The sequence below is a fragment of the Platalea leucorodia genome, assembly GCF_965183815.1.
Source record: "Platalea leucorodia genome assembly, chromosome: 4".
Lineage (NCBI taxonomy): Eukaryota > Metazoa > Chordata > Aves > Pelecaniformes > Threskiornithidae > Platalea > Platalea leucorodia.
In genome coordinates, this window is record NC_138826.1 from 93,181,186 (window position 1) to 93,207,733 (window position 26,548).

Here is a 26,548-nt window from a genome sequence, read left to right on the forward strand (position 1 = left end):
AAGAGCCCATCAAAAGCCCAGAGGGGGAAAGGGTAACATCTAGGGAGGTCTTCTGTTACTGAGAGCACTCTTTGCAAAGCATCTTTCATGTTTGTTTTACTAGAAATACTTGGTGAGAGAAAATGCCTTTGAAAGCCTTCTAGTCTATTTAATCCCTCTCAGTGCTCTGTAAGTACCCTTTCTACTGAGCCAATTGTTTGTGCACCTACTAGAAGATTAAGCTCTATATGAATAACTGTGAACTGACTTCCATTTTAAGGTAAACAGAATTAAATAAAATATCTATGTGTATATTGCACAATAGTATATATAAAATAAGCTAGAATGGTTACATTGAATCACAGAAAGTTATAGAAATGGACAAAAAATCAGCCCCACCCTGTTAATTAAAGAACATCACCGACAAACTAAGAAGGCAAAAAGCCACATCTAGCTGTTGAACTATTCACTAAGGCAGGTCACTTGAGAGATTGGAAGGAAAAGGCTTTTTTTCTCTGAGGACATAGTGGAACATTTCTAGCCTCCTCCAAGCCCAGAGGTTGGGCAGAAGGCAGCTGAACTGGAGGTTCCCTCCCAGCAATCTCCCAGTGCCCCCGTTGTGCTGTTCCTGCCCCTGCACCTTCAGCTGCATGCACAGGGGTGGTGGTGAGCACCAGGGGTGGACCTCAGCCATGACTCTGCACCTCAGTTTCATCCCATTGCCCACTGATGGCAGAAAAGCCATTTGTCCTTGTGGTCCACACTCAGCCAACAAACATGCAGCTACCACACATGGCTCGCGAGTCAGCTGGACGTGGATTTTAATTTCATTACACTAGATGGAAATGCAAGCTATTTCTATGAGCTCTTTTCAGCAGCAGAGACAGCCACCCCACATGCCATCACGGCTAGGCAAATTTTTTTATTGAATAAAGCCCTCAAAGATAAACAACTTTGCTATTAGTGCAGTGCAATGAAAATAAAATTGATGGCAGATAGTTGCCAATGTGTCTTGTTCAGACACTTCAGATAAACATAGGGAATAGAAGAGAGACACAACAAGTGTAAAACAAAAATTGGTGGAAATGAACATTGTGGATTTGCCACTCTCTTATAGACTGCTTTAACCATGGGAAAGTCAAGGTAGTTGGAGATTTATACCTTTCTGCTTCCTCCACTCTAAAAATTTTGTTTAAATGTATACTACAACCTTTACATACAAAATAAAAACCTTGAATAAAGTAAAAAATTTGAATATAGAAGTCTAGAAACATGAAATAGAAGTATAACATAATATGCCTCCTGCACAGAAAAGGAAATAATAGAGACAAGTCTATTGTTATTGTAAGAGTTTATTATTGTCATCTAAAACACTAGGGTTGTGTTTTTGAGTCATCTTGTCCAATTGTTTGGACATATATTTTAAGCAACAGGCCTGAAATTAGAGCAGAATGGAAAAATAACTATTTTTGCAAGCATTTCACACAAACAAAGACTAGCTGCATTGAATGGCAGCATATCTTATTGATTTATTTTATATTTCATTGAAAGCAAAATCCACTTACCTTTCTTAATAAGGAGATCACAAAAGACAAGAATATATGATTTAATATTCATGTGTGTGTCTGTGCACCTTTAAGTGCTAATTTTATTGCAGCATTTTACCTTCAGCTGTCTCAGTATTCCAGCAAGCCATGGTCAGCCCAGCCAAAAGCTGCCTGTGGTAGGAATTGTGAGGAGTTCCAGACTAACAGCATGCTATGTAACAACACATTTTCTTTTATCGGTTTTAAAATGGCTTTTTTTCAGTTTCACAGTAAGTTGCCTTGTTCTTCTACTATAGAATTGAACAGAAGTGCTATTCTTGTATCATGCATTACATAATTTTGTCAAATCTCTTCTTTAAACTAGATTGGTCCTACTCTTTTCAGAATCTACTACTTGCATTTTCAGCTTTAATTGCATCTGTCAAAGAAGTTTCTAGATATTGATCAAAGATCTCTTAGAGCAGCTTTTCTTCCTATAACTCCAGCTTCCAGCACTGAGGAGAGGAAAAGCACAAGAGGAGACCTAGGAGTGCTGCTCCTTCATTTCCCTCTTCAGCACCCCTCCCAGCTTTGAGGGGGGGAGAAGTCCCATCAAAATATCCTAGTTACTCCACTGCCCTATATTTTTATGAGAACAGAAGAAGACTTAGAGGGACCCTCCTTGCACCACTGCTGTCTGACATCTGTGCAGTGCCATCCACAGAGGTGGCACCCCGTGGGGATGCCATCAAGCCCTGTGGCAGGGAACTTCACAGCCCACTTCTAGCTTCAGACCCCTCCCCACCATAGAAAAGGATGGGGCAAGATGAGGATTTATTGTCAAGAGATAAGCCAGAAATCTGTGGCAAGTGGTATGTTTGATTGTATGTCAATGATAAAAAATCAATGATGATAAAACAATGAATGAATGAGAATGCAAAGCAGATAATTAGGTGTACCAAAAAGACAAGACCCATACTGTGAAAAGTAAAAAAAAAAAAAAAAAAGTTACAGAGAACCGCTCATTTCTCACAAAGCGCTGTACATTCTTACCATCACTCTTTCATTAAAATCTGTTCCGGTGATATAGACCCCCAGACTATCTGCAAACTACTTGCTATGCCTTGCAGCTACCAGTTGTCTGGAGGACTCAACTTGGGGAACATCAGAGCAGGGTCAATGCCACTATTTACTGAAACGGGGTCTCTACTGGTTGAGTTTCAGTTCCATAGTTGAATAAAGGGCAGGAGTGCCTGCAAGTCCCCACTACACCAAGAGGTACTAGTGCAATTCCTCAAACCAGGATGACAGGAAAACTCTTGGAAAAAAAAATATGTATGTTTCAGGAAGAGTTTTCTTAAAATTGGGGTTTTTTTTCATAAAATTTTGAGGTTTTTTTTTTCAGTCCCAGTGCTACCCCAAATCCTGCAAAAGCTGGAAAAGATGACTGACTCTGTCCTATCCTAAACAAATTAATCAAATTAAGCCGAAACTTCAAGATAAAATTGCTAACCACTTTGTTAGAGAAAGTTAGCAATTACTGGTAAAAAATTCTCTTTTTTTTCCCCTCAAAGAAGACAGGACTGCTTATGTTACAGCTGTATCAGTGAATCACTACTTCCCCTTTGTTTGTGTTACCTTCAAAATCAGTGCAAATGTTTTTTCTACCACACATTTGATTACTATCAGGGTTTATGCTGAAATTTTCTGTGCCTTTTCCCCTTCCAAATTATAAGTCTGAGTGTAGCCTGTTTTATTTTTCATGATGATATGAAGTGCTACCACCTACCATGAGCAGCTAAAAAAATAGCATATTTTACTTTTTTAATTCATTAGCAACTACACAATGTAGTATTTTCTGGCCAGATTAAAAACTGAAACTTTTTAAAATGTTGCAGAATCAAGGGGTCGAATTATTTCTAGCTAAACCGGATATTTTCTTTTTTTTACAGAAACATCATAAGTCAATGTGCTTTCAGTGCTGTCCATTTAAAACAATGCAGTGATTTTGATGAAATCAAAGCAGAAAAAAATAATTTCCATTTGGAAAGTGAAGCATTTTACTTTGAAAAATGTTGAAATTAACCATCGTGACAAATGGTTTTGATTATTGTTTCGAATCTGCAAAATAAGAAAAGCTCACAAAATATCTCAGTATCTTTTTAGTTGCACTTTTTTTCCCAAGCCATTTTTCTACATTTTTCACTTAAAACATGACCTATAACTCTGTTTCAATATTCTTATCCATACAAACACTTATTTTTCCAGACCTATTCTTCGCTGATTTCTCTCAGTTCCTGCCTGTTGAGAGAAGCAGAGAGTAGATACGGACGCCAAATAAAAAGCATGGGCTCAATGCCCTTATTGAAACAACTAATTAAAATTGTTTTCTAACCTTCACCCAGCACTGTTTTTTGTAAGACAGTGATAAAAGAAAGCAAAAGTTAAACTGATGCTAGTCCCAAATATGTTTTTATGCTAGAGCACTGATATCATCAGTTCCTGCAAATGAGGTGACTGTGGTTAGAAAAGCCCATGGTCTGTAACAGAAGCTTTTTGGTTTTTTTCTGTTCTAGGAGAAACATTTTTCCCCAATGCCTCATTCGTCAAACTACTGAAAAATTATATTACGCTTTTTTTGTCAAGTTATAAATGTATTACAATTGACATTCTGCCAGAGAGAACTTTAAACCCCATACATCTTAAATATAACTCAAACCCTTTACCTTTCTCAAATAATTTTCACTCTGATGGACTATCAAGTCTATCTGTCTTTTGCTTTCCTAGGTGATCTTGCATCTATATTGTCAGGTCTCATAATGAGAGGTCAGAGCAGAAACTAAGAAGTTCTACTTAAAACTTGGACTTTATGCCATGAAGCCTGTCCTGCTGTTGTACCCATAAATATCTACAGGTGCAGCCTATCTGCTCGCTATCCTGAGAAATGCAAACTTTGCAAACTGCCATAGGAGCCTGTTTCAAGAAACACCCAGAAGCAGCTTTTTCTAAGAAGCTTGGGAACAACCCTGTAGGCCCCACAGAGCAGGCTTGGAAGGTGATTTCAAAGATCACAGCAAAGCATAATCAAGGACACCTGAAAGAGGTCTGTAAAAGCAAATAGAACATTTTTTTTTTCTAATTCTGCACTTGGTTACAATAGCAATAATCTATTAAAATCAATGGAGTTTAACAAAAGAATTAGGCTACAGCATTTTGAATAAAATAGTGCATACTTCAGTAATATGTGAGAGAGATTGAAAGCATCAGTACGTTTCTGAACATATAAATGTGCGCTCTACTTTTAACAAACTACACTTCACATTTAAATTATTTTATCCACTTCAGTACTTTGGGCCTGGTTCCTCTTTTGTCTGTTTTTATTCAGTGAGATCACTTGAATAAAAATACAGATTCGGTGACGCTGAAAAGTATTGTGAATTTCTATTCATTTTGCCGAATTTCAATGTCAGAACATGCCTTAGCTTATTTCTCAGGGTGTTTTCAAAGTGAAATGACTGAGAAAAAACCCTTGCTAGGACTCTAATAAGAGCAGATTCTCGTTCCTTGTTACTCCCCATAGCAGCAACTTTTTTGTGATTGCAAATTCTTACCGGTTTTCTTAGTTTATTGTCTGTAGCCCTATTATCTTTACAGAAGCTACAGATTTCATTAACTCAGTATATAAGATTTATCTCTTCTTATTTTTTTAAGTTGTCTGTGTGTAAATATTACCGTCCCTGGGGGAGAATGGAGTTGCTTGTGTTGAATTTAGTGCAACCATAACTCCTTCAGCTTTGTATTGGAACAAATACAGAAATAAAATTCATCTTTCAAGGCCTTTACTGCCTGACCGGACTGGGAGAAGAGGACATGGGGCAGGAAGGATCCTCCTCACATAATTTTTCCTCTGCTCTCTTTTCTTTTTTTCTTGTATTTGTCCATTTGCTTTCTCCCACTTTTTTTAGGCAGCTGGTGGTGGCTGGAGGCAAAGCTTCACCTGGTCCTCTGAGGTAGCAAAGAAATGCCTCAAGTGCTTGGCTAGTGCAGTTTCTTCTCCCATCAGGGCTGAGAAGGGCATGACTTTGGTGACTTTGGGGCTTTACAGTGCTCTGTGGCCTTGGTTCACCTCATCACATCCTCTGGGCGAGTGCAATTCAGCCATGCCACAGAGGCCGATGCTGCCCCCAGGGAGGAGATCTGGAGATCTGCCCTGAGCTCTGGGAACGTGGCTGAGTGCCTGGAGCAGGAGGCAGCTCTCCCCGTGCTCCCAGTGGAACTAAGGGAGGGAGACAGGCTTCTCCACACCCGAAGGTGTCAAAGCATCTCAGCTGGAAACCTGCAGTGAACTGCTGTCCCAAGGCTCAGGTACCACCTGGCAAGGCGGGGAGCCCAGGGACACCAGGGACTGGACACCTGTTGCCAGTCTTCCCTTGTGAGGAACACTGTTTCATTTGGGTACATATATTTTGACCTAACCATTGCTTTTACTCTTGATATAATGTTCCAAAAGCCTCTAAGCGGGTTTGCCAGCTCATTTCCTTCAGTACGTGCCACACATAACACCAGGGGCTGTTTTTAAGGGTCAGTCTGAGAGCGCTGGGTAGTTTGTTTGGTAACACTTAGACCAGGCAGATAACCTACAGGCATGTTTCACTCTTTAGATGCAAAGTCCCCAGTGATTTTTTTCTGTCTTTAGCAAGAAAAGGTTGAAGGAATTGGAGGGGTTGTTCAGCCTGCAGAAGACAAGACTGAGGAGGGAATAGCAGCAGTCTTGCAAAGTGTGCAAGACCCTTGAGAGGGAAAGTGAATAAACTCTGCTCAGTGACCACTGTGGCGAGAAGACACATGAATGGGATTCTAGGGCCAACTGTCGCTGAAGTTTCTCTTAGATATCAAGAAACTCTTTCTAACAGTAAGGATCATTACCCACTGGAAAAATTGCCAGGAATTATTTAGGTACAGTTAACTCTGTTTAGGGGCAAAGGGACAGACTACGCAACCTCTGAACATCCTATTTTACTATTAATTGATTTGGACTACGCATTATGGCTTTTAATGTACAGGGGTTCAGACTGGATGTCTGTTCTGTCTGTTCTGGTCTTTGGCTCAATTTAACTGTGGAAATGAAGAAATCTGTTTCTCAGTCTGTAATTTGACATAAAACTATTTCAAACCCTCATGCCTGTGCATAAACTACAGCAGGACCAGGGCTGCTCAGCCAGAGGCTGTCCTGGCACTTGTCGAAATGCAGAAACAGTGGCAGAAGCACAGAAGGGCAGAGGCTGGAGACCATCTAGTGCAACCCCCCTGCTCAGACAGGACCACCTAGAGCAGGCTGCCCAGGACTGTGTCTTGACAGCTTTTGAATATCTCCACAACTTCTCTGGGCAACCTGTGCCAGACCTCAACCACCCTCCCAATAGAAAGGTGTTTTCTTGTGTTCAGAGGGAATCTCCTGTTTTTCAGTTTGTGCCCATTGCCTCTGGTCCTGTCACTGGGCACTTCTGAGATTAGTCTGGCTCCCTCTTCTTTACTCTCACCCATCACATTCATACACATTGATAAGATCCCCCTGGAGCGATCTTATCTTGAGGCTTAACAGTCTCAGCTCTCTCAGCCCCTCCTCCTGTGTCAGATGCTCCCATCCCTGCACACTCCTTTGCTGGACTTCACTCCAGTATGTCCCTGTCTCTCTTGTACTTGGGAGCCCAGCACTGGACCCAGTACTCCAAGTATGTCTCACCAGTTCTGGAGATAGTGGCAATGAGAGAAATCATCAAAAGAAATGTAAAGTGGATCTGAAGTTCAAGGAGAGAGTAATTTGTATGAAGCTGCCACAAGTGTCCTGCTTACTGCATGAGATCAATCAACAAGATTTAGCTGTGATGATGTCATGTTTCTAAAGATACCTTTCTCCAGCTGAATATGTTACCATTCATTAGCCTGAAGGAGAGTGAGATAAACTTCACTGCTATTTCAGAAAACTTTCTCTTTTCTGAAAATGCAATTTTTTTTTTTTTTTCTTAAATGAGCTTCTTATTTTTTCTAAACTTGCCGGGGCATTATAAAAAAAACCAAAAAACAAAAAACCAAAAAAAAAACAACAAAAAAAAAACAACAAAAAAACAAACAAACAAACGGGGGAAAAAAAAAAAAAAAACAAAAAACAAAAAACCACTTAACAGACACCCATTTCTTGAAAGGAAATCTTGCTCCTCATCCAATATTGAATGAACCACACAATCAGCACTAAACTGCAGTATCTTGCCCAGGGATATTTTCTACTGTATATAATGCCTTGCTGCAAGAACACCTTCCTGTTCCCCATCCCATTAATGCACTAGATATCCACAGAGACTTTTTAGGAGTTTGTAAATCACTTACAATTGAAATGGCAAAATGAGTTCCTAAATGATGAGAGCTGGTTGCAAAAGAATACAAAATAGTTCCTGAAGAACAGGAAGAGGATCCCAAAAGCATATAGAAGCTTACAGCAAGCAAGTCCTTTAGACAATCCCTTTTTTAAATTAGTCAGGAATGTTTAATTTTCTCACAAGGATAAAACGTTTTTCATGCTGTCAACCCAACATATGAGCTATAAAAATAATAGATATTCTGTCATCCTATCTGGCTATGCCCCAAAACACAAGGGTTTAAGAACAAAGGTACTTGGAACTAAGCCACATGTTTGGTATGAACATCCCTCAAGACCCAAAGTATGCTTATGAAAGAAATCCAGAAGGAATTAAAATACTATAGAGCATTTTATAATTCCATTTATGCCCTCTAAAAAAAAAAAAAAAATTGTTCTTATGCCCTCTAAAAAAAAAAAAAAAATTGTTCTGAATTACTGCTAATTCGAACTACTCCTTAACAGGAAATCTTTATTATTTTGAGAAAAGAACATTCATCTATAAAACAAATAAAACATCTGCAGTAGGAGACTAACCAAGAAAGCAGACAGTGAATTAAGCAACTCCCTGAAGAGTGATAGTATATTTTAAATCATTTACCAGAGCCCTCTTTCTCCATCCTTCCACTCCACCTTGCATGCCCTATGTCCCAGCTCAGGCAGCTGGGCAGAACACACTCATCCGTCCTGGAGGGATGCTGGCAGATGGGATTAAGAAGGGCCCCAGAAGGCAACCTGCAAAGGTGCTCAGGACATGTAAGTGTGTTACCCTTGACGCAGAGCCCTCTAGACAGGCTTTCCTCAGGCAGCATCTTGGCTACACCTGCCCACACAGTTCCTCCAGAGATCCCATAGCTGCAGAAGGGTAATGTGCTCCTGCATCTCCAAAGAGTCCCAAGCTGGGAAATGGACCTCCTTTGGAATAACTGAACTCTACCCGATTGTTCCTGGGAGCTGCAGTCTCTCTCAAGCCCCTGTTTGCATTGGCAGCTGCCTGCTATGTACGCAGTTCTCTCTCAAGTGCTGCAGCTACCACATACGCAGCACAGAGACTGTACCTGGCAATTTCACACAAATGAATGTGAGATTTGCGTGACCACACCAACAGGGCAGATGGGATTCATCTTGCCAAAAGCTAGATATATATAATACACAACCCGTGTAGTCATCTAGACTTCCTTTGTAATTAAAGGAGGGGAATGTATACTTCTCAGGTATGAGCTACGTGATGTATTTTAGTCATCTACATTAAGACGAAGTGAATAATTTCTTAGAAGTGCCTTTTTTTCCTTTACTAACCATAGAAGGAGTCCAAGTGACTAAGTCAGATGCTAAAAAGTTATCTGAGATTAATCCCATCCATTCTATCTCGCTGGAGAGTTAAAAAGTCTTGGTATAAAATAAACAGGGTGACTACTCACATATACACTATTATCTTCCATATCACTGCTAACGAGGGAAAGATTTGCCTAAAAAAGAACAGGAGGGCACGTTCATTCTTTAGCATTCATTCATCCATTATTACTAATCACAATCACTAGCCTGGCAGCCATACATTTGTCTGAAACATTATTTCTTACGCAAATGTGTAATTAGTTTCTGGAAAGGCAAAATTAAACCTGAGGGAAAATACATAGCTTATGCCTCATTTGTATCCAGTGACAGCCCTCCAAAAGATGGGGCTGTGTAAGCACAGTGCGTTAAGTGGGTAACAGAGGTCACTTTGAACAGCTATTCGTTACTCTGGGATGAAAGGGCCACTGGTATTACACAGGTCGTTTCAAGCAAATGCCAGTAGAGCCAGTCTGCACTGCAGTATGTTTCCTTTTATGTCACAGGCAAAGTATTTTAGGAAGGTTTCTGGCAATTTTAGCATTTTATTATTGGAACCCATTTTGCCCTCTTTGGATTGTGGAGTCAGCTGCTCTAGCTATCATCCATCAAATTATATAGGTTTCACCAAAAGCCATAAAACTCACAGTGACATTTTTGTATTTCAGTGCCCAACACTTCAGACTCTTCCAGGCTAGGAATGAGTGAATGGTTGGTCCTAATGACATGTTCTCTCTTCATATGATCCAGCTTTCAGTTTCAGTCCTGAAAGGGCTGCCAAAAATTTAAGACCATTTTACACCTCTCTATCTAAATGTCTCAGAGATTACAGAATGGGGGATGTCAGGCATATTTAATAAAGGGGTTGTGGAAAAGCAAATGGGGAGAGGAACAAAAAGGAGAAGTTTCTGGAGTTATTTTTAAACTTTGCATGTTTCTGAACATGTTCAAAGGTCTGGGTGTTACTCTGGACTGCAAGGAGATAGAGCACAAGGAAGCGTTCTTCTGGCAGGATAACCGAAGGCACAGAAGTTCTCTGCACAGACACATCCACAAATACAGAGCAGAAGAGCATGCCCACCTGCCGCATTCAACTCTACAAGGAGAAAGAAACATTGCTCTAAAGGAGCCTTTTCTTGTTTCTTAAAGTATTCACCCTGCCCATACCTCACACGCAACAGCAAGGGGAACCAAGCTACTTCACTCCTTCACAACCAAAAGACAAGCTATGGAGGTAAGGCTTGAGGTAAGGCTTAACATAAGGCAAACGTCTTCATAAGGAGTGGTATGAAATCACAAGCCTCTTGTGCACACACAGGGAGTCTACTGCATCTATATCTGACTCGTAAAATAGGAAGGACATGGGTGAAATCCAGGTGCTGCTGAGGAGATACCACCCCCACCAAACTCCAGAAAGCCATGCTCTTCCCTAGGGGGGGTAGAAGTCACTTGGTGACACTCTCCTTCAAGGTATCTTCTTCCCCACATCCTTATTTGCTTGTGATTGTATTCATCTTACACATTTCATTGGTAATAGCAAACCCAGAAAGTGCAAGTATTCTGGAAAATACGTTCACTTTTGTTTATAGTCTTTTCAAAAATGCCAACTTGCCAAGCCAATCTGTTAAGGTGGACTTCAGGGCCCTCTAGTGGCTTGGGAGAGGGGAAATTATGAAAGAGGAATGACAAATCTTTCAAAAACTCAGCAGCATTTCCTATCACTTTCAAACCAAAACACGAAGCATAAGCAGAGTTCCTCCACCACTTCCAGTAGAATCAAAAGTCTTCGTTAGCCCATGTCCCTACTTTCCTCTTCTACTCAACTTTTCTTCTTTGAAGTAGGACTACACTGGAAGTTGCACATTGCCATCATTTTTCTAAAGCCAAAGGCCAATTGTGGTCCCAACATAAATCCTGAACTCCTCCCGTCAAGGGGAAAGGCATTCCCAGGCTGTCACAGATATGGCAAGTCTGTAAATTGTACGACCTGTCAAAGCTTGTGCACTGAGAATGGGACAAAAAATTGGCTTCCATCTTTTTCTGCTTAAGTGCAGTAACTTTTTTGCAGGGTACTCATTTACAGCACAGCTTTTCTAGTTCCTATCTTATTCTATAACTCAAATACCTGGGAAACAGGTCAGTGGGCACTTTGAACTTCTTACTGCCATGCATGATGTCCCAGCATGTGAATGGAGCCATAAGGCTGCACCACAGCCAGGGAAACAGCACTCTTTATCACCTCAGCACTGGAGGGATGCTGCAGCAGGCCAACACTGTGTCTCCTCAAATGTCATATGGCCTGAAGGCCATCTCAGGCTTTGCAAAAAAGGCTGCAGCTGAACCCCAAAACCGTATTCAGCAGCAAAGTCAGAGGTCACTCAAGTGTTTTCTCTTAAAAATGCCATGCTGTTTTGTGAGAAATTTGGATAGCTGGCTGTTCATTCAAAAATTTTGGAAGCCAGATTAAAGATTTCTGAAATCTCTTTAAACACCTCAAACTGTTGTAAAACAGTAGGAAGAAGACTTAAAAACACTCAGTGAGCCTGAGGTAGTTCCCATAGAGGCAATTTCAGTGTTGCTAACCAAGAACATGTGAAATTCTGGTTAAATGTCTTCTGCTGTATATTCATAAGATTCTTGTTAAAAACTTGACACTGTAGGAAAGGCAGTATGGGTTTCTTTTTGCCTAACTTCTGGTCTTCAACCTTCCATATAGCACTTTCTGTATAAAATTTTCTTTAGATCCCAGCTAGAAACCTATATTTATGTACCATTGGAGATTTCCACAGACCTCTTAGAGTCCTAGAGAAAAGCAGCTTCTAGGCAAGACTCACAATAAAATCACAATTGGCAGCAGAGCAATTTACTGCAGTTGTCTTGCTTGTAAACATCTAGTGTGGATAATCTCAGGCCTTTTTTTAATCAAGGAAAGTTTCATGCCATATCATTGTCCAGTTTCAGAAGAGATTTTTGAGCACACATAGGCCAAGATACAAAAAAGAGGTCATGTTTCTGCTACAGCTTAGTTGATGGGCCGTTCCCAGGCTGCTTTCAGCAAGTGTGCCAGGACCTGAGGGGCAGGTACTTGAGGAGACACCAAAAGCCCTGTTGTGGTCACTGCAAAGGGGAAGGATTAGGTATGAACACAGAAATATCTTCAGCTGACCAATGTTGTGACTGTTCAGTAATCATTATAGACTCTTGAGACCCAAAGCTTTAGTAGACATAACCCCATTTAAACTTGATGCCTTCTCTCCTCTCTCGTGAAAGCCTGATTTCATGACTTGGCGATGCTGGAGAGAGGATGCTGACTTTAGCAAGCTGCAGATGACAGCAGACATTATATCTATACAACACAACAGCATGTCAGGCAAAGATACTTCACCCCTGGAAGCAGCCTAGCTGCATGAGCACAGTGTTTTGTTGTGTTAAATGGCCAAGAGGAGGCCAGCACTGTGGTAGGAGAGCAATACTGCCTCTGGTAACACTTGCCTATGGCAAGCACGGCATCATGCTGGTCCTCATACCTGAAGTGTGAATCAGCAGCTGAGGTCTCCCACTGAAATAAAACAACTGTTTCTTTAAATGTATCTCCTATTCAAAGCCTAGTTTCCTTTTTGTCTTGTTTGGTTTTTTTTTACTTCTCTTTGCTGATTTCACACCAATTACCACCTTTACATAGACAATAAAGCATAAGGGCTCGTCCAGACTTGAAAGTTAAAGCAGATTTTTGCTGAGTGTGAATTTGCACCACCACAATAACTTTTCTGAATAATTTCCTGTATAGACGGTCCCACTGCTATTAGAGAGTACAGGGAGCAATCCCTAAGTCTCTCTTGAGCATTGCCTCAGACCACAGTTAAACGATGATCTTAAGAGTCTTTTCCAACCTTAACAATTCTATGATTCTATAGACGTGGTGCTTGAGGACATGGTTTAGTGGTGGACTTGGCAGTGCTAGATTAACGGTTGGACTCATTGATCTTAAGGGTCTTTTCCAACCTTAATGATTCTATGATTCTAAACCAACACAGCCGACCTCTTGGGGGCACTCGGGGAAGGAGTCTCCAAGGGCCTCAGCCTCCTTTCTTGAATGAGACATGGCTGAGAAAAAAGGGCAGTGGCCAGACTGCTGAAAATGCCTGAAATATTGGGTGGAGGTCTCAGGGCTGTGGCTCCCCAGTGCCTTCAGCACAAATGGTGGCAGCTGTTCTCCACCTCCCACCACACTCCTCTCCTGAGCAAAACCTGAACAAAGCACAAGATGTAACCTTACATATCTTATATTTGGCCTACAATCTGAATGCATTTTTCCTCCCTCCCACATGCTGTCATACTGAATTAACAGTTCATCCATAAGTCTTTTTACCCTTGTACTCTGGTAGAACGTTGTTTCTAAATGATCAAGATGGAATAAAATGTACCATGAAGAGCCCAAAAGGATCAAATTAGTGGAGAGTGGATTAAAAGAGCAACATTTTCCATTTCTCTAACACTCACAGGGGAAGAAATTAATCTGTGGGATATTAGGAAATGTTGCACTAATTGACATTTTAACCTGCCTGTGACATTTTCTTTTGAAGTCATCCATTAAATCACAACATGCCTGGTCAGTACATGTAGCAATGTATTGTTATTGTCACAGCACTTCAAGCACTTCATCCGGAGTATACTATAAGTAAAATTACTCCATCTGCTTAAAATCTTATTCTCTATTGTTTCCTATTTTTTCTAAGACTGTAGTTTCCTTAATTTCGCAAAAAGATGCTGTGGTAATTATTCTAATTGGAGACCTACAAATGTTATGCTTTTATTTGCACTTTTCAAAGCTGATCGTGGCATTTAAAACTAAAACTATTCAAGTACTAAGTCAAAGAAAAGAGAAAACTTAATAAGTAGGAGAACTGAGTACTAGATAATTGGTATATTTTTTAATAATGTCCACTCTGTGTTTGAATTTCTCGTTCAGAGCCCATTGAAGTAAATGGAAATTCTCTCTTTGACTTTCTGTTTCTTTTCTCTTCTTCAAGAGTTCTTGTCCAAAATATCTAGTAATATCTGTTGTCAGAGAGAAAATATCTGGTCAATGATCTGGTGTTTTTAAAGATTCTTTTGTTTCTAAAAGTAAAATCATTTGTATTCTGTTAAGCTAGCTACACAGCTTCTTTGGTTGCGATTTCCTGGTTGTTTCTGAGCTTCAGCACATCTGCAATGGTCTGCTGGAAACCTTAGCCCAAAATGTAGTTACAATGGAGACACAAGAATGTTAAGGGAATGAAATGGAAAATAGCACAAAAATATATTTATGTGCTACTATGCATTCATTGGACTAGCATATCTGCTACACTGGGCGAACACCTGTCAACCTAACCTCAGTAAGAAGGTACTGATTATACATGAAGTGTGAGAGGGACTATAAGAGGAATCAAAGATGAAAAAAGACCTCTGCAGGAGGGTAAAATGAAGAAACTGTGAGAGCTTTCTTCAGAAAGAATTTAACAGAGGCATTAAAAATAAGCAATAGTCAGACAAAAAGTGAACCAGACTTTCCTGCTTGCTCTTATTTATAATATAAAGACTTGGGGAACTCCAGTGGAATGCTACAATTTACAATGGACAAAGAGAAACATTTTTATTTATTTATGCATTATTTAGTGCTAGAATTCTTTGTCAAAGTACCATCGCTGCCTTAGCAGATTAAGGCAGGGGAGCAGGGAAAGGATTAGCAAACGGTTCTGGTAAAGAGAACTTTCCAAGATACTTGTGAAAGGTTGTTAATAAAGGGATAGAAGGGCTTATGTCTCAGGACATAAAGCAACTGCTAATTTGTGTGGAAAGAACAGCTACCTTAATGGGAAGGTTTTTCTTTATTACCCAGTGTCATGCTCCATCCTATGAAGGGTGTGGCATGAGCCCGCACCAGGGCCAGAATTCTGGTGGAGATGGCTGCACTGGGATCTTCTACTAGGGAACCATGACCCCTACAACATCAGAGACTGAGGTCCTCACACAAGTGCAAGGTAATCCTGAGTGTGTATCTTCACATTGCGTCTCTAAAATAAGGAGATGGGAACCTGAAGCATGAAGACTGAGTGACTTGTCCAAAACCACCAAAATATCTTCTGCAGAGTGCTGAAACGCTGTCTTACAGCTCTGGTCCTCAGAGCCCAGCCTTCTGATTCATATGTGTCTACTGCGCTGAACCAAGGTGGTACCTGCAGCCAAGCTGAACGTCAGTGGCCTCCACAGGAGGCCTTATGCTCCCCTAGTCATCCAAACTGTGGACCTCTTATCACTTCTCTGTCCAAGCATCCATGTTTCCTGTCTGCACTGTCAGGGTAAGTGGAGCAAGTGCTCCTGCACCCAGGAACTGGGAAGCTCAGGCACATCCCCTGAGAAACAGGTCTGTATCATTTGCAATGTAGAGTTGTTTGCATATGCACAATACAGCCGATATACTGGATTTACATTGTGAATTTGGAATACAGGGGACCAGGACCTTCCAGCTTCTCTAAAGCAGTCCTGGAGCAGGAATCTGGCCTGGACTTCTCAATTGCTCTGTTAATATCTCTGTTGTTGGAATATCTGTTTCCCACTGTTTCTTAAACAGTTGGTCTCAGCATGGAAATAGTTTCACCAAAATGAGCGTGGGGCAATGCAAACACTTAAGAACTCTGAATGCAAGCTGTATTTCTCCTGTGGTTACATTTTCTTTACCCAGTGAAAATATTCGTTTTCTTTCACTCCATGTGTAGTTACCTAATTTGGTTTATTGTTAGCTTATTCTGCACCACTTCCAGAAAAAACACAACTAAGAACCTTACCTGGGATTTTTTTTCTCCTGTTGGTCATCTGTCAGTCACTCTGAGACTTAGGCTTGTCCTCCAAACCCTCATAAATAAGTCATGAGCATGGTAAGGTGAAAAGAAAATAAATTGGTCCGTGTTTAGAAAATACTTGCCAATATACCTTGCCCAGTGGTGTTTCAGCTCAGGTTTCTCTTTCCTCTCATGTCTCCATCCTATGGTGTTTTCATGACAGCTATCTGGGAACTATATGACTCACAATTCAAGAATAGAAACGTTTGAAGATTTAAGAGAAATAGGAGATGTCTTGCTGCAGACACAGGGATTTTAAATCATTTCTCCCAAGTTAAGAACTCAAAATACAGTCACATGCACACACAAAAATAATTTAAAATTTTTGAACAAACAATGAGTTCTATGTTTTATGCCAGGAATGTAGACTGGAGCAGAGAGATTACAAATCTGAACACGTGACTAAAAATATACGTACAGATGGGAGAGTATTAAAATCCATGTTGCTTATTTTAGAACAGATGGAGACTACGTTGTATTACAACTAATATTTTGGGAAAATACTAAGCTGTGCAACTCCCAAATTAAAGTGTAAGTACAACAAAGCAGGCAGTATTTTTTGTGTCAGTAATCAGATGCTTTTAGAGGCAATGTGTTTTTTAAAAAAAAAGAAAAAAACCTGAAACACATGAATAGTTCTGTTGCTTTCTCACAGGTGCTTAAGCTTTGGCAAAATAAGGACCTTAATCACCAGTTCACTCCTTATAATTAATAAGACAGTCTAATCTACTTTTTCCTTTCAAAACCACTGTTCCCTGACTCAGAACTTTCATATCAGCATTACCGGGTGATTTTAGGGCACTCAGACTGATATGGTTACATTAAGATGGAAAAAAATCACAAATAATTATTTGGCCAAATGTCAGGAAAAACTTCCTGATAATGAACTCTTTGTTGATTATAAATTAATTCCTCATTGGAAGAAGTGGGAAGAGCATCTCTTGGGACTAATTTGTCATGAGGCTAACAAATAAATGATGCAGTAAGTTACTGCTCCCTCTAATTTCTGTGATTTGGCAGCTGCAATTTCAAACTGAGCTTCAGTGTAGAGTGCTGTGGAACTATTTGAACTCTCTAAAGATTTTATAACAAGCTCTGAAAGAAACCAAGCTATAGCAGAATGAAGAGCACAGATTTGTTTTGTCTTAAATCAATGCAAAAACCCCTTCGAGCTAAGGCCAACAATTTAAGCTGGGTGAGTTCTGGTGTTTGTCGCTCGGGGGTAAAAAGATCTCATGGAGGCATTGAGAATACATAGCTCAAGTTTTTTGTCTACATGTCTTCTTGGGAAGAGTAACTCAGATTTCCAAACTACCTAAAGCAACTGAAATATAATGGGAAAAATCTGACAAAATTAGTGGAGGATTTCCAAGGCTCCTCTCAAATACAGGAACGGATGTAGTTTCTGTCTTTTTCCACCATCGCTCCCTTCATCCAGGTGACTCTGACCATCTGTGTGATTACAGCTTTTTTCTCCTGACGGTAACAGTACTTAGCTCTGAGACACTACAAGGCTAGAAGACACAGCTCAAGGATGTACCAGACCATAAGACTTCTTTGCTTTCTGTCCTCCTACTTTTCTTCCTCTGTAAGAGAGACAGAGATGTAGTCAATATTTTTTTAGTGATTCCAGAGTTTTGGTGTCACAGCATAAGCAGTTGGTAGGGGATGTGCTCTGTCAAAACTTACAGTATTTGACTTGTATTCAGTCAGCTCACTGAATAATACTCGCAGAGTAATGCAAGCAGCTCGGAAATATCCTCCAGAACTGATGCACCACGTTCTTCTGCTGGAAGATGAGAAAGAATGTAAGAAGACAATGACAGACATAATTCAGGATAAACATACTGAATTTGATGACTCCCTGGCCACTTTTAACTGAGATAAGATAATGAGGACTAAGTTATATTATAAAGACAATTCTTCTCTCTTACAGTCTTTTGGCTAACACACACTAGCTTCACATTGAATATACTTCCAGTCTTCAAGTTTTGTACCCTACAGACTTCAAAGGTTATGCAATTTTCTACCTTATTCTCCATTTAAGTTTTTGCCTCTCACCCTGATAAACTGAAAATGGTGTCGGTTTGGTGGTTGTTGTAGCTGGTGGGAACTTTGTTTTCTCCCTGGGGGTAGTGCAGGACAGCCCAGCCCACGCAGGTTCACTCAGTTACCAAATCAACAAACAGGTATTTAGTACCACAAAAGTGATCCCTGGCTCTAGCTGTGATTGTGTGACTGTTCCCTGCAGGTTATGGGTACAGCAGTTCTGTTTTACTGTTTTGTCTTCACCAAACCATGGCTGTTACCTCAATAACTTCTGGGGACACTGAGCTCTCAGTCACCAAACTGAATGCAGATATGGGCAAGATATCTTGGATATAAAGTGTCTTGTTCTTCAATCTTTTGCAGTTTCAGTGGCATGGACAGCTGTCTGAGACATCTTCGCTACCCAGGGCTAGATAAAAAGGTTCATTCATTAATCAAACACTCTGTAAAATATATGTGATCCAAAAATTATTATGCAACACAGCAGATTTTTCAGGAGCAAATGAAGAATGCTAGTGGCAAAATGGAAGAACATAATGCAAAGGAGCAACAGTAAAGGAAGCATCTTAACAATGACTAATCAACATATCAAACAAAAGCTAGTAGATATGTGTCAACCTTAAACATTGAAAACCCTTTCTGTTTTACAAATACTTTTTAGTTAAAAAAAAGTGCTTCAGTTATTTAATATGTTGCCATTATTGGTATTATTTAAAAAAAAAAAAAGTGTGCTTGAAAGTAATGAATATACTTAGTTGGTAGCTTTTTCTACATGACTGGTTTTGAAGTGGTGTCAGAATTGATAGGTCAGCTTAGTCATATACTGGAAATATCTTTAAAATTTAATAAACTTCAACCTAAGCAATAATCTAAAAATGTACAAAAATAAATTAAATAACTCAAAGGAAATATTTTCTTTTTATTCTAATTTCCATACAACTATTCTCTATCAGGTGGAATACAACTAAAATAAAATTAACAAAGGCCAGACTTTCACTTGTTACCTTTCAATTTCCATCCTCTGTGAATGTGTTATGATTTGCAAATATCAGAAGCATTTTACAAACAGTATAGTAGGCAGTTACTAACAGTTCAATGCAAAATTAAACACGATTATTTGAATTTCTAAGAAAACCTCTGTCTTCCTCTCTACTGGCTTGAACTTGCACAAATCCAAGACAGCAGAGTCAAGTCAGTCCATGAAGAGGGACTATTCATGCTTCTTCTGAGTCTGATAAGATGGGACCAGTCCCATTTTATCAATGTCTGCTGCTATATCTAAACCTACATTTAAACTCCTTGCCAAATGGAGCTTTCAGAGCAGAGCTGGAAGAACAGAATTCCATATCCCTACTCCAAGGCTGAGTAATACAAGCCCACACCTCTCCAAAGGAAACAAAAAGGAAAACGCTGTTGACCCATTCTCATTTTAATAAGAAGCTTGATGACTTCCTCGAATATCACTGCATACGCATTTCTACATATTTACTATACAAGGAGGCCAACGTATTGATTCCTATTTGTTGGGAGAGATATTTATGCCACATACAGCAGCTGCATTTGCTGCCACTTCTTGGTGTTGCCGACTTTTCTAGCTGTGCTTTGCAAGGATCTTGCCTAAGGGATCTAAAATCTTAGATTTTAACATAACATACTGTCTTATTAGCACTGTCTTTTGTAAATTAAGATATTTCTGATGGTGCTACATCAGTGCCACAAGCAAAGACTTTATTTTCCATCCATCAACATGGTCCCTCTGTTTCTTCCAGGAAGAAATCATGCCTGTGTTGCAATGATTTTTTTTTCCCTATATAATATTTTATACATTGTACTTATCCTGGCTTTTTTCCCTACAGGACCTTCCCAGTACCCAAAAAATTATTTGGACTGAAAAGGACCAAGGGGAAGCATATCACAGCTACACTTCTGTTAACACAAGGTCTGCAACCCACTGCTATCAGCTCTGCAACTAAGTACACTTATTACAGTACAAGTCAGTCAAAGTTGTATCTACTTTGCCTATATGACTACCAAATAAATTTAAATTGTCAGAAGTATTTCTGAAAGATTCTTGTCCTTCAGGATGGTTCAGGCTCCTCAAAAATTGTCCTCATTCTGCTGTTGACACTGTCACTTGCTGTTCCGGCCTTTCTCACTACCATTTAATTGCCCTTTTTAAAAGCACACTAAAACTAGCAAGGCAGTCATTTGTGCATAAAAACCTGCAGAGTAAATGAACTGGCCCTATGAACTGAGTTTGCAACAGAACTGAAATTTTCCCCACCACATTACAGTATTCCTTTCCCAAAATGGCTCTTCCAGCTTCTCTCTTTGCCATCCTGCTCCTTATCGAGTGCTTGCCATGATAGAAGTAGCTTCATACAACAGATCACAGGTATTTAGCATCCCTTTCCGTTCACAGGCTCAGTTCTACTACTTGTGAAGCCAGTCTCCTGTTCCAGCCACTGCTGCAGTCACGGTGAGAAAGTTAAGTTCTGCAGACGATGGAAATGGTTGTTTGCCCTTTTGAGTACAAAGAGATAAAAAACAAGTGTCTCTCCCCAGTTATCCTTTCCCTGTGGAGTTTCACTTCTGAGACTTTTTTCAAAGCCAAATTTTCCCAAAGCAAGGTTCTTTTCTTCTTCCTTGTTATTTGTTCTTTCTTTATTTGAATCAGAAATGACTGTCTGATCAAAATTGCTTGAAGTCCTTAGTGGCCTGCATGGCTGAGCATGCTGCCATTGAAACTCCGGGGACTTTAAATTAACTGATGACAAAGGCTTCAGACAGTGACTGGCTGGCTGCACTGGGACTCTGGGCTCCATATAACAGTAGTTTGCCTCTTCCCAACAACCAATAAATAGTACCCAAGTGATTACTCTCTGTAGCAATAGTCCATGTTACTATCATATTTAAAGGAATAAAGAGCATGGAAGTTGTAGAAGGGAAAAATATTCTTAGCTGTATATATACTCTTATGCTAGATTCAAACAAAACCCAGGCATTACATACAAGCGTCACCCACACCCTGAAATGCTTTTTTACCACTTTCTCATGTCCTCTAATTGCAGGTGATGCATTGCTGGTTATGGCCCAACCCAGCCTTCCTCCCTGGACATTTTAACCTTCTTCAGACTGATCAGTTGAAGCTGTTGGCTGGGATGAGGTTCCTGTCCCACAGCTGCTCAGTGGGGAGGTGATGAGCTGTCCCTCAGCAGCACTCTCAGGCTTTGCAGAGAAGTGATATTTTCCCTCAGCAGCGTTGCCTCCAGCAGTCTATGGATCGGTGCGTTACAGGGTGACTTCCATGACCCCAACAGCCCACCTGTGCTGCCCAAAGAGGTTTGTGAACTCATGAGAACCAGAAAATTTTGTGGAACAGAGTGAACAAACATCTGCCGGGAGCTCTTGAGGCTTCACTGATCCTCCCGTGACATGCCTGCTCACTGAAGGCCCATTGTTGTACAGACAATGGCCTCCGAAGTGCCATTCAAGTTCCACTTTTTGAGATTCCCTGATACCTGTATAAAAATAGATGGTTTTGTTCTCATAGCCTCACAAAAGACCAGGGTAACACTGAAAGCAGTAAGGCCTAAGGTGGTGATCAGCAAGTGGATCTACACAGCAGTTCTCCTGTGGAGCCCAGAAGTTGTCCACACCCTGAGCCAATCTCTTCTACTGAAGAGCTAAGTGCAAAGTCTAGGAATAAATGTTAATTAATGATTATTGAGTGGAGGGTAATGGACTGTCTTCTGCTAATAGATTACTAAAATCAACTAGCAGAAAAATTAGCTCATGTTTGTGTTCTGGACATCTCTGAGGCATCTTTCCACTGAAAATATGAAATATGATGTAAAATTAGGATTTTGATATACCACTAGATGGCAAACTAGCAGTGTGATACACATCAGACTTCCTATCACGGAAATATCTGATTAGGCATAATGTAAAAAACACAGGCTATCTGTATGCAAATAAACAGAGGCTTGATGTGGTGCATGCTGATAGAGAACAAAGAATACTTCAACTTTCATGTTTCAAATCAATTTGTTATGCTTTAAGGCTGGACGATACGGATCATCTTGGAATCACAAAAGATTTCCCTTTTGATTGCCCACAGCCACGCATCTACAGCTTCCTCGCCTGGGGCTGAATGTCAGACAATGCTGTAGTGGCTTCATCTGGAAATAAGTGGGGGAGTTTGAACAAGACTATCACAAGGCGCTTGAAGAGGGGCTGTAACACCAGGCTGAGATGTGTGGAAGCGATTGAGGGATGCAGTCAGGCTCTTTCCAGTGTACACATTTTGTAGGGCCCTCATCATTAATATAAGCACAAAGATCTTCACGGGACTTTAGCAGCCAGCACAGCACTCAATCAGGATAAACTTTCATCCTTTAGATAACATTATGAATGTACAAACATTTATTTCAAATCTAACAGCCCTGGGAGCAGTGAAACCATGAGGAAGCTCCAAGGGAAAAGTCATTATTTAACATTTCATTTCCTCTGCACCAGCGACCACTTGTAATCAAAACTGCTGGAGAGTCATTTAAATTGTCCTTTTTATCCTTGCAAAGGATTTTTTACAATAAATGCAGGGAGATGTCTTCTCTGTCCCTCTGGCCAGCACTATGGCATGGCAGGGCTGAAGGGGCAGCTGCCCCACGTGCCTTTGGGATCAGGGGCAGCTATGGGGACAAGCATGACAGGTTTCACAGCCATGGCTGTTAAAGCTGCTGCTGCTGCTGCTGCTGCCACTTCCTTGGGAGGTCTGCAGGGGCAGAGCAATTAGAAAAAGTCCACTAAAGAGAGGGGAAAGGCAGTAAAAAGTCTCCCAAGAGCTCCCAGTCATTTCCCCCATTGCTAAAATGAAGTCAGCTAAGGGTGTAATTGCTAACAGTTGCTTTTCCAGCTCAGAAAACCTCTAAGTTACAGAATAAGCACTGGAAATGCAGAATGCTCCATAACCCTACTAAAATGTATGGAAAATTGGGAAGAGAGAATGTGCTCGCTCAAGCCAAAATGCAACCCCATAGTGACTCAAGGACCAAACAGAAATGGAAGCTGGGAGAAAAGTGAGTTACTTGACTTGTTTGTACATATTTAGTCCCTTTCATTTGGTTTATATCAGGAGGAGAAGATGAAAATGGAAGCAGGTATTTCCTTGGACACCAGTGAGGATCTTCAAACTATGAACAGCGATGCTTTGCGTTCCTGTGCACCAGAGAGGGTCAAAACCCAGAGATCACTCCTCTTGTCACAGCCCCCAGCCTGTTTTTTCCACACCTACCAGGCCCAAACACTTCCTGAGCTCTCTGAGGGCCATAGCTACAAACAGATCTCTTTTGGGTTCTCTGCCTGACACCAGTTCACAGACACAGCAGTTAATCCTCAACTCTTATTTTAGTTACAAGCTCCCACAGGAACCCCAGTGCCCACATGTCACAGCACCTGTCTGAACTGCTATACAGTGCTGTTTTTAGGGACTAATTTCCATTATTTCAGCTGTCACCAAACACACATTGAATCAAGACGTCCTTCTGCAGAACAGGGCTTCAGCAGGCTTCCTGTTTGTCTTGGAAAAAAGACATCTACCCCCAGCATTTAGAAATTGCTCTATGGCTCTCTTCATAACAGCAAAAGTATAAAATATTGCATTATCATTGTTGATATTAATATTATTAGTCATGGAAGTGTTTATTTCTGTTTTCTTTTTATTCACATCTGGAGGACCAAGGCAAAAGCAATAGACATGTACACAAGTTTTTGGGTATGCATTTTTTTTTTTTTAATGTATTTCAGTGTTTGGACTGAAAGAAAACTGCTCAGAAGTAAGCCACAGTATTAACTTATAATGCATTTTTTCTGCTTAGCCTGTGTATTTAAGTCTTAATTCATTGAGACTAGGTCTTACACTGCAGAATAAATGTTTTTTTATGAACTAGGCCCTCCACTGTGTTTAATAAGTACCTAAAGAGTTGAACTAGACAGGTATCAAAGGCTGTTGAGGGCAGCTTCCACTGCTTATTTTACCTAAGCCTGAGCTCTGGCAAGCTGAGAGGGCTGGGGGTACGTGGGGTGATGGGCAGAGGTTAGGGAGACAATGCTGTGCTCCACCTCCGCCTCCAGCCAGCAGAAGCAGTGGTTGCAGCAATCTTTGCTCTCTCCATTTTGCATCCATTCTCAGCCCTCTGTTTTGCTCCTGTCCCTTTCTTTTCAGTAACAGAAGCACCTTAGGCCCTACCAGGCTCCCATCCTTCACCTCTGAGGGAGTAAAATCATTGTTTTACATATTTTTCAGAGGGCACTCAAGCTGACTCAAGTTGTCACATACACACAAATAGCAGACTACATTAACTGAGCTTCAGCTGCGCTTCTGAAAGCAATGTGATTATAATAGCTTTAAAAGGCAGGACAGTCTGTAATTAGCAGAGGGTTTTTCCTGGTAATTACATTAACCTTTAGTTGAATGTTACTCAACCCATCGTGATGTTATTTTTATGGTCCCCTACCAAAGTATGCCACTGTAGGATTGCAAACCTGTCCTGGTCAGTGGAAAATTCCACATCCTTGCATAAATCCTACAAGTGCCTTGATTTGGTTGAGTGCCACCCTGCACTGTGCCTGGTAAGGTTTTCCAAACAATGGCCTCGCTGGCTGGAGGGAATCCAGCCCCACTAGTAGCGTTTTCAGTCATTCTTTCCCTGTGCAATGAATGAAGAATGAAAAATGCAGCTATTCACAGAAGCAGTTTTGTCACATAGAATGACCCGAGTACTAATGTAACACAGTTTGTCACATGATATGTTCTGTATATTGTTGTTTTCCATAGGGTTTGTTTGTCTCCATGTTTTTCAAGCACAGAAATATATATAGGGTTCAGCAGAGCTCTAGACATGTACAGAGAAAAGAGGGGCCATGACTATAACAGAAAACAATTAAGCTGGATAAATATGCAAACATTCCTCATAAAAATCCAATGAAGAGATTAGTTGCACAAATACACAAAAGTTCATGAAAGGTGGTCTGGCACCACAGATTCTTCCTTTGCTCATTTAATCTGATTAAGTACACTCCATATGACAGTAGTCTACAATGCAGTAAAAGTACCAGTGTAACTTAGCTTAGTTCAAGTACTAGTAAAAATTTCACGAGTGCAGTTAAGACAACAGAATAAGACCTCAGAACAAGCTGAGTGGATAAGGCATGAGAAAAGTTATCTTTATTAAAAATAAAATTATAAGAAATAAAACTTCGTACAGTTTTGCCTAGTTTTCTTTCAGAATTCTTAAAATTATGATCCTGATGCAGATCCATGAGTAACAGAAAGAAATATTAGATGAAATAGTCCTGTAAGCTGCTGAGAGTGGAAGTAACCCCTGATGACTCAGTTCACCAAGCTCTGGGGACATTCTCTGATTTATCTTGGCCTCAGTTCCCTACCAGCTAAATGGGCATATGTCTTCCTTTCCCCCAGCCTACTTTTGTGTTCAGACCAAAATGTTGTTGGGGCAGCAGGTTAGGGTTGGGGTCTTGGCAGGACTTCCAGGTGCCACCATACCCCTGTGATAGCTATGTCAAAGTACAAAGGGAGTTTCTCCATAATGTTCATACCAGTATCTTTCTGTTGCTGTTTTCTCTTTCTTTTACAAATGTACACATTCGTGAAGTCTCCCACTCTAGGTGTGTAACATCTCCCTGCTTCAAGCCCAGGTGGCCCAGTCCAGGCACCCAGAGCTGAGTATATGGGTTCAAATGTTGCCAAGGATGAGTTTGCATTATAAATCATTCCCGTTTTCTCCATTCAATACTTAGCATCTTTCAAACTGGCAGAAATACGGTAATGAAGGGAATAGTATCTCCATGTCCCATAGCAAAGTATGCTGAAGTTAAAAGAGAACCTGATAACTTTTGAGTGGAAATTATATCACCTAGTATCTGACCTTGAAGTTAGGTGTCTAAATTCATGTTATACTTACTGGGGAGAACTGGGCACTTCTGGAGGACGACTCGACTCTCCTATATTGAACCTCTACACTAAGATTAGATGAATTGCATCATAGAAGTACTTATTCATGTTTTAATTACTATAAAAGGAGTCTGGATGAGTAGCTTGCCTTACAGCCATCCTCATCATGGGCATGCAAAGTTGATTTACATGAATCCCATGCTGAATGTCCTAACTTCCAGAAACTTCAGGAACCCACCTAGTCCTGTAGGAGTTACAATCCAATACAAAAATCTCATGTTATTCAGCAGCTTTTCAAAATACTTCTGTTATTAACAAGTCACAAACTCATAGTCTTCTGCTTCAAACTTGTGATGAGCTCAACACTTGAAAGCTGAAGTATGGCCGTTCTCATTCCTCC